The sequence below is a fragment of the Equus asinus genome, chromosome 28, assembly GCF_041296235.1.
Source record: "Equus asinus isolate D_3611 breed Donkey chromosome 28, EquAss-T2T_v2, whole genome shotgun sequence".
Taxonomy (NCBI): Eukaryota; Metazoa; Chordata; class Mammalia; order Perissodactyla; family Equidae; genus Equus; species Equus asinus.
Genome location: NC_091817.1, coordinates 222,501 through 231,413, shown reverse-complemented (window position 1 = coordinate 231,413; position 8,913 = coordinate 222,501).

Below are 8,913 nucleotides of genomic sequence, written 5' to 3'. Positions count from 1 at the left end.
GAGCCGGATGGTCAAAGGTGAGCGCAACCATCCGCTCCTAGCCTAAGGAAAGATGCCTCTCCTTAAGGAAAGGCCCGAGCACGGGGAAGCTGCTCCTTTCCCTTAAGGGCATTGGTTCTTGCCGTAGGAAATGTGTAAAGCGGATCTACGATGCGATGCGTGCTCGACGGCCACGTCAGGCCCTTTTCGAAAAACACTGTCAGGCCGAATTAGGCCGACACCCAATGGCTTCCTCATAGACTCCCATAGATCCTATCGCTTGCCATTTCTATCTGTCCACTCGTTCCAATTTTAGGCCACTTGACCACGAACAGGCCTTTTTCTCAGATTATTTTCCCCGTGAAACTTTGATCACCTTTTCACAGACAAAACGATCTTTACTTTTTAGGCCCTCTTGCCTGAAGGCAGCCATCTCACTTTCCTTGAACACAAAGATGTTTCCCATATTCACTTTTAGTGGCTTTTTGTTTTGTTTTGTTTTGTTTTGAGGACGATGAGCCCTGAGCTAACTGCTGCCAATCCTCCTCTTTTTGCCGAGGAAGGCTGGCCCTGAGCTCACCTCCGTGCCCATCTTCCTCTATTTCATATGTGGGACGCCTACCACCACGTGGCTCGCCCAGCGGTGCCACGTCCACCCCCGGGATCCGAACTGGCGAACCCCGGGCCGGCGAAGCGGAACAGGCACACTTAACCAGCGCGCCACCGGGCCGGCCTAGTGGCTTTCATCGCATTTGTTAAGTAGATTTTTTAACCCTCACGAACCTTAATTTTGGTGAAAACTAAGAAGCCAGCAATTAGGAACTGTCCTTCCCATGAGCATTCCGTCGCTTGGCCAATTTCTAAACACTTGGCCACTTTTAGAAACATGGGATTTCATAGGTTTATCTTTTCCTTCGCTTTATTTGATTTCATCTCACTTTAGTTTTTGGGTGAGGAAGATCGGCCCTCACAGAGCTAACGCCTGTTGCCAATCTTCCGTTTTTGTTTTCTTTTCCCCCCCTCCCGATTTTTCTCCCCCAATCCCCCCCATGACATAGTTGTCTATCTTAGTTGAGGGCCCTTCCAGTTGTGGCATGTGGGACGCCGCCTCCACACGGCCCGACGAGCGGTGCCGTGTCCGTGCCGTGCCCGGGATCTGAACCGGCAAAACCCTGGGCCGCCGAAGGGGAGCTTGTGAACTTAACCACTCGGCCACGGGGCCGCCCCCGTCCGTGGACTTTTTTATCACCTGATTTCACCTCGCAAAACTTCAAAGCTTCAAGTTATCAGAGAGGTTTGGGAAGTTGTTTTTATTAATTTAATTAATTTATTTTTCGAGGAAGACGAGCCCCGAGCTGACACCTGCTGCCAATTCTCCTCTTTTTGCCCCGGGAGAGTGGTCCCGAGCTAACATCCGTGCCCATCCCCCTCCCCTTGATAGGCGGGACGCTGACCACAGCGTGGCTCGCCAAGCGGCGCCACGTCCGCACCCTGGATCCGAACCTGCGAACCCCTGGCTGACAAAACGGAACGTGCGAACTTAACCGCTGTGCCGCCGGGCTGGCCCTTCGGGAAGTTATTTTCAGGACACGGGCCATAAACTAGAATCACCGCTACAGGTTTATCGGAGCGACATCAGCGTTCGTGGTGGATTGAGTCGGTCCCCTCTGTCTCTCCCCTCCAGGGCACAACCAAAGGGACGTCTATCGACCCACCCACCAAGGATTCCCCCCCCCCCGCACGGCACAGCAGGATGCCTGAGAGATCCACGCAGCCCTACAGCGGCAAGTCACATTCGCACAGTCAAAATTCAATGGCAGAGACAAAACGTTAAGGTCAGTGAGAGGGAAGAGAATAACCGGCCCAGGAGCAACGGTGTGAAGAACACGGAGAAGACGGGTCCTAGACGCCGGGGTCCCCGGAGCAGCGATTTCATCAGAGGCCCGCAAACGTCCACGATCTCCACACCACGTTTATGGCCGACTGCGTGCGTGGGTCCTTTGGAATCGACCAGGCTACCATCCGGGCCACTTTGGGACATCGTGTCCAGCTGCCCCGAGCGGTGGAGCTGTCGTTCAAGTGTAAGATGGGGCCCGTCCGGGGAGAGAATGGGGACGGGGAAAGGGAGGCCGCGGGAAGTCACAGAGTCTGAGGTGTTCGGGGGAGACTGACTCTTCTGAAGTGGAGGTGGTAGAAGGAGAGCAGCAGGATTTTTGGATTTTTGTTCCCTCTGTTAGGTATCTGGGTCCGGAGGAGAGTGGGGCGGGGGGGGGGGCGGGTGGTGGTGGTGGTGGTGGGTGTGAGGCTGAGGCGGGGCTGGTGTTTCCTTTCCGAGTCAGGTGGAAGAGCTCCTCCAGTGGAGGTTTTTAGACAAGGGGTCTGGTCTGGCAGGATGGGAGGTTGCGGGTTGAGCCACAGGGGAATCTGTCGTAGCTCAGACTCGGGCCTTTGAAGAAATAGACAGAGAGAGGAGTTTTGCTCTGTCTGTCACCGCAGCCGGCACCTCAGGAGCAACAACAGGAGGCTTCCCGAATGAGTGAAGGGGCAGGAGCCAGCGTGCCCCGTGCCTCTCTCAGCCCTGCGCCGGCAGGGAAGGAAGCAGGCAGGCAGGCCTCAGGGCTACTCCCGTCCTACTGCCCGGTGGTCCCTGTCCCGGCCCCGCCCCCACTCTCCCCCTGACCCTCACCGCTCCCCAGCCCTCTTCTCAGCCAGAGAGGCGATGGGGGGGGGGCGGTGCGGTCCCAGAACAAGTTTCCTCTCATCCGCCATCATCTTGCCACCCTGACGACTTGGCCTGAGATCCGGCCTAGGCTGTACCCGTGTGTGGTTTTCCTGTGGACAAGGGGGCCGGTTCACCATTTCGGAAGAAACCCCTAGCCTTCCACTGCCGAGTCGCCAGCCTGGGAGGGGGGAGGGGGGAGGGGGGAGGGGAGGTCAGGCCCATTCATTCCGATGGGCCTGGCGTCAGGGCTTCATTCAAGTGCAGGAAGCTCTCTCCCATGGCCTCGGGCTTTTTTCCATTGAACGGCTTTCTTCAATTCCCCCACCCTTAGGCCGCAGTCCACCAAGGGCCGGGAGGCAGGGAGGGGAGATGTTGGGGCAGGGTGGCTGTCTGAGAAACTCGCCTCATCTGGGGCAGAAAGAGTGCCCCCCTCCTTTCTCTAACCCTACTAGACTGCTTGAGGATCACGGACGGTTTGGCTCATCGATGAGCCCTGCGTTATGGGCCCGGCAAGCAAACTCCTAACGGGCAACCCGCCGCTCTAGGCGTGTGTGGGTTTTTTGATCTTTCACCTTCAAGTTCGCACGACATCGGTCCGTGTCCCCCGCCCCGGCTTCCCATGGGAAATCCTCCGTCTCTTTCCACAGACTCACTGGCGACTTCACACAGTGCCTGCCTCCTCCTCCTTAGGAAGGAAGGAAGGAAGGAAGGAAGGAAGGAAGGAAGGAAGGAAGGAAGGGAGGGGCTGACCCCGTGGCCGAGCGGTTGAGTTTGCACGCTCCGCTTCAGCGGCCCGGGGCTTGGAAGGTTCGGATCCTGGGCTCGGACACGGCACCGCTCATCAAACCACGCTGAGGTGGCGTCCCACACGGCAGAACCAGAGGGACCCTCAAAGAGAATATAGAACTAGGTACTGGGGTGCTCTGGGGAGAAGAAGAAGAAGGAGGAGGAATAAAAAGAAAAGAAAAGATTGGCAATGAGCTCGGGTGCCAGTCTTTAAAAAAAAAAAAAAAAAAGAGGAAGAAAGATGGACAAACAGGAACGAATCCCACTGACGGCACCTCCAAATGGTGGGGGGCAGGGGGGTGGGGGGGGTGGGGAGTGGCATCATCGGGCCAAGGGTGACTCTAAGCGTGATCCCGCGGTTGTGTTATTTGACATTTTATCGAATCGATTTATTATTTTATTTTTGAGGAAGATGAGCCCTGAGCGAACATCTGCCACCAATCCTCCTCTGTCGGCCGAGGAAGACTGGCCCTGAGCTGACATCCGTGCCCATCCCCCTCTACTTTCCAGGTGGGACGCCTGCCACAGCGTGGCTCGCCAAGCGGTGCCGGGTCCTGCGCCCGGGATCCGGACCGGCGAACCCGGGGCCGGCGGAGCAGAACGTGCGAACTTCACCGCCGCGCCACCGGGCCGGCCCCCGGAGTTGTTTTGAAAATCCAGTAAGGGGCTGGCCCCGTGGCCGAGTGGTTAAGTTCGCGCGCTCCGCTGCAGGCAGCCCAGTGTTTCATCGGTTCGTTCGGATCCCGGGCGCGGACACGGCACTGCTCATCAAACCACGCTGAGGCGGCGTCCCACATACCACCGCTAGAAGGACCCACCGCGAAGAACACACAACTACGTACCGGGGGGCTTTGGGGAGAAAAAGGAAAGACAAAAAATAAAATCTTCCAAACTCCAATAAAACTTTGAGTGAAGACGACGAGGAGGATGCGAAACGTATCTCACGCCTCCGAGCCGAGCCGTCCGTTTAGGTTTAGGAAGGGGGACGAGGACCCTTTGTAAGCGACATCCCTTTTTAAGCACCATTCTAAACCACAGAACAGAACTCCCTCTCCTCGACCCGGAGCGAGGAGGTTCCTGGGTGTGTCAGAGAGGGTCACGTCCTCTGCAGCACGAACGAACCGCCAGGGTTCGGCCACGGGAAAGAATTTCTTCCTCTCCAGGGGGACTAAAAGTCACCGACGGCAGCGGGCGTAGGTGCTATCCTTCCCGTCCAGGAAAGGCAGGGAGAACTTCAGCCGTGAAGAGAAGGAGGTCTTCCTCACTCCCCGTTTTGGGAGGGCCCCTTTGGCAGGGGAGTTTTGTCTCCTGATTTCAAGTCAGGAAGAAAAGGGAGAGAGAGAGAGAGAGAGAGAGAGAGAGAGAGTGTGTGTCCTTCTCGTGCCAGGTCGGTCTGAGGGGGACCTCCTCTGGTTTCCTCCCTTCCCAGGGAACGCCGTTCGCTCCTTCTTCTAGAAAAAGCTCCCAAAGCACCACCGCCCAGGATGGTCGACCTACGCCCATTGTCCCTCCTTTCCCAATCATTTCTACCGCGACAGAGGGACAGAGGCCCCTGCCCCATCCCCATCCCCACCCCCACCCCCATCGCCTGCCTCCTTGATGGCCAAAGGAGCTGCCTCTGAGAATGGAACGGGGCTTGGAAACCTTCTAGAGGGGTGACTCTCACCTGCCTGCCTGCTGGGAAAAGCACCACGCTGTCCATCGGACTGCTCTTTTGGGCAAACGTAGGCGTGCCACATAGCGATCGACAGCTATGGCGGGGGGGGGGGGCGGGGTGGCGTGGTGGTGCCCAGGATCCACGACACGTGACGGCTGCGGAGCACGACAGCCCTAAGACCTTGAGGGAGACGGGGTGGCGCGTGAATCCTTTCGGAACGAGAACGACAGGAAACGCTGACGGGGACGTGTTCTCCTCTCGAGAACACACCAACGCCTCGCACGGTGTCTGACCCGGGGTGCCTCTGACTTTTGTCATCAGAGACGATCCTCTCGACCGCCCCTCACGCTTTGGGGAAAAGGGGAGAGGGACTCGGTAGCACGGGAAAAGCCATCCATCCGCCCTTCCTTTCCGTCTTCACGGCTCCTTCTCGTGGAAAACGAGGAAGCCATCCGGAGGAACGGAACACTGACCCGGGCCAAAGCGTGGCCCAGCCTGAGCCTCCAAAACCTTCTGCTAAGTGAGAGGTGCCAGACATCCAAGGCGACCTACGTTGCGATTCCACACAGAGGAGAGAGCTAGAACGGTCCAACCCTAGAGGGCGACAGCAGATGGCGGCGGCGGCGGCGGCGGCAGCGGTGGTGGTGATCGTGGTGGGGCAGATCCGGGAGTGGGGCCGTTTTTTCTTTCGGGGGGAGGGGATGGAAACGGAAACCTTCTGGAAATAGATAGCCATGACGGATGCGCCACCTTGGGGAGAGAGACTCCCGAAGGCCACTGGCTTGTGCCCCGTGGAAAGGATGGATTCGGTGGGATGGGAATTCTACCTCCGTGTAGAGCGTGTGGTAAACCACGAGGTAGGTGGGTGGGTGGGTGGGTGGGTGGCCTCCCTGCCTCGCCTCCACCTAGACGTCCACACACAGAGACCGACGAGGGAGGGAGGGAGGGAGGGAGGGAGGGAGGGAGGGAGGGAGAGAGACAAGATGGACAGAGGCCGAGGCCGAGGCCGAGGCAGTGAGCGAGTAAGTGATCGACCCTGGCCATAGGGATTCCTCAGAGGGCGTCTCTTGGCTCCCCAAACGAAGAATGTGTGTGGAGATCGAGAAAGATCACCGACCTAGGAGAACCAGCAAGACTTCCTCACCCGCCAGAGAGCCGCTGGGCCCCTGCCGTCCCTGCCACCGCCACCCCTACCCCTCGCCTTTGGCAGCGACGCCAACGAAAGGCAGGCAGACGAGTGGGAGAGTCGTGTGGTGGTGTCCCCCAAGGAAGGTGGGTCCATGCCGACGAGCGGTCGTCGGCGTGTGGAAAAGCCAGAGGCGGGCTGACTAGAAGGAGGGCGTCCTGGAGGAAGGGGCCAGGGTGTGAGGGAGAGAGGCCTGTTCCTCTTCCCCTGTCGGTCCCAAGTCAGGGGCCCAAAGGAGGAAAGCTGTCCGTTCCTTTCCGACTCGGACGGTTCGGGCGGAACCGACCGATCCCCGCGGCGGCGCAGTCGGGGCTTTCTGGACCAGAACCCCTCTCTCTGTCGCCTTTCGACCACACGCACGCTTTAGAGGCCAAGGGAAAATGGATCGGGTCTCTCTGTCTCTCTCCCTAGAAAACAAGGGGCCGGGGGCCGAGCCCGTGGACGAACGGTCAAGTAGCGCCCCCCACCCCGGCCCCCGGCTTCGACGGCCCAGGTTTTCACCGGTTCGGATCCTGGGCGCAGCCCCAGACCCAGCATCGCCCTTCAAGCCACGCCGAGGCGGCGTCCCACATAGCAGAAACGCGAAAGACCTACCACTGGAACCTACAACTATGGACGGGACGGGACGGGACGGGGCGGGGCGGGGCGGGGCGGGGCGGGGGTGGGGGGGGCGGCTTTGGGGAGCAGGAAGAAAGAAAAAATAAAAGAAACACAAGGACGGTCATCGCGATAGTTCTTTCCACTTCCATCCATATGTTAACAGGACCCAAGTTTCCCGACCTCCATTTGGATGTATGTTAACTAAATGGAGAAGCTATTCAAAGGACTCCTCTAAAGAAGTCCACGTTCTTCTTTCTAAATGATAATGAAAATCATTGTCACCACCGCTCTTCCGACCCTCCATGTCCAGACGGCCTCCCGCCCCTCCCCTATCCCCAACTCCCGCCCCGCCCCGCGCCGACCCCCGACCCCGGCATTCTCCACGCCCACCTTTCCCTCTCCACTCCTACCCCCCCGTCCCCCGCCGCCCGGGACACCGCACCCCGCGCCCCCCCCCCCCAATCCAGGCCGGGCCACCTGGTCGACCTCCTCGAACACTATATAAGAGGATGCCGGGCAGCAGGTGGCGCCCGACAAGCGGCCTCCTCACAGGCCGGACGGATCAGCCTCGCGGGGGCGGGCGATGGGGAGGCGTTCGTCCAGGTCAGGTCAGGTCGGGGGAGGGAGGATGCCGCGCCGGCCGGCCTGGTGCGTGGCCTGGTCCCGATCCACCCCGCGTCTCGTTTCTCGGGCCGGGACGAGTACAGGCAGGGAGGCCGACTCGGTCACGGAAAGCGGCCTTGGGGAGGTTTTGGCGAACGTCCCTGTCCCGGGGCCGTCTGCCGACTAGGGGACGGAGTCCTCCTCCATGCTCCTTCTCGCCCCCAGTCGGGCGGGTTGTGGGTCGCGCGGTCGACTTGGCCATTTCCCCGGAGGCATCCTGCCTGCCGGGGCTCCCTCCCTCGGGCCGGTGCGAGCGGTCCTCGGGCGGCCCGGGAATTTGGGCCGCAGCGAACGAACGAACGAAGCCCGTCCCTCCTGCGTCGGCACCGATGAGACACAGCCCTGGTGGATGGAGCCGCTTTCCTCGGGTTTCCTTTTGCTTTCGGCCGCTGCTGCCACCAAACCTCCCTAAACGATAGGAATGAAAACGGGAACCGTTGGCATAATAAAAGCGTTTTGGTTGGCGTGTTTCTTGGCTTTTGGGGACTCGAGAGGTATGATGGATGATCTCCGATTGACGTTGGGAAGGTCTATTTCATCCCAGTCGCACGAACCCCGAAAACGTGGCGGCTGGACGAGGGAGGGAGGGAGGGAGGGAGGGAGGGAGGGAGGGAGGCCAACCACGGGATTTCCGCACGACCAGCTGATGGACACGAGCGCCCCGTGAGCCGGGCGGAGGGCAGCCGCCCGGGTCTCGCAGCTACGTGCCCGCGGAACCCTCGGGACTGCGAGAAGCCGGAGCGACCCGCAGCCATGTGGCGCTCGGCGCGGACATCTGGTCGACCCGCGCGCCACGGGACCCGGGGCCCGAGTCCGGGCCGGGCCGCCGGTCGACCCGGCAGGGCGGCTGCCCCGGGGGCCTCGCGGCTGCTCGTCCGCAGCCTCCAGGGAGCCCTCGGGGCTCCGAGAAGGCCGAGCGCCCCGCGGCCCCACGGCCCCGCGGCGCTCGGTGCGGACATCTGGTCGACCCGCTCCCCCCCCCCCCGAGACACGGGGGTCGGGTCGCCGGTCGACCCGGCAGGGCGGCGGCCACGGCGGCCTCGCCGCTGCTCGTCCGCCGGGTCGCCGGAGCCCTCGAGCCTCCGAGAAGGCCGAGCGCCCTGCGGTCCCGCGGCGCTCGGCGCGGACATCTGGTCGACCCGCGCGCCGCCGGACCCCGTGGCTACGAGTCCGCGGGGCCTTCGGAGCCGACAGAGGGCCGGGAGCGCACCCAGAGCACCCAGAGCACCCAGAGCCCCGGGACCCGGCCCCGAGCGCCGCGGACATCTGGTCGACCCGCGCGCCCCGGTCCGGGGACCAAGTCCGAGCCGGACAGCTGGT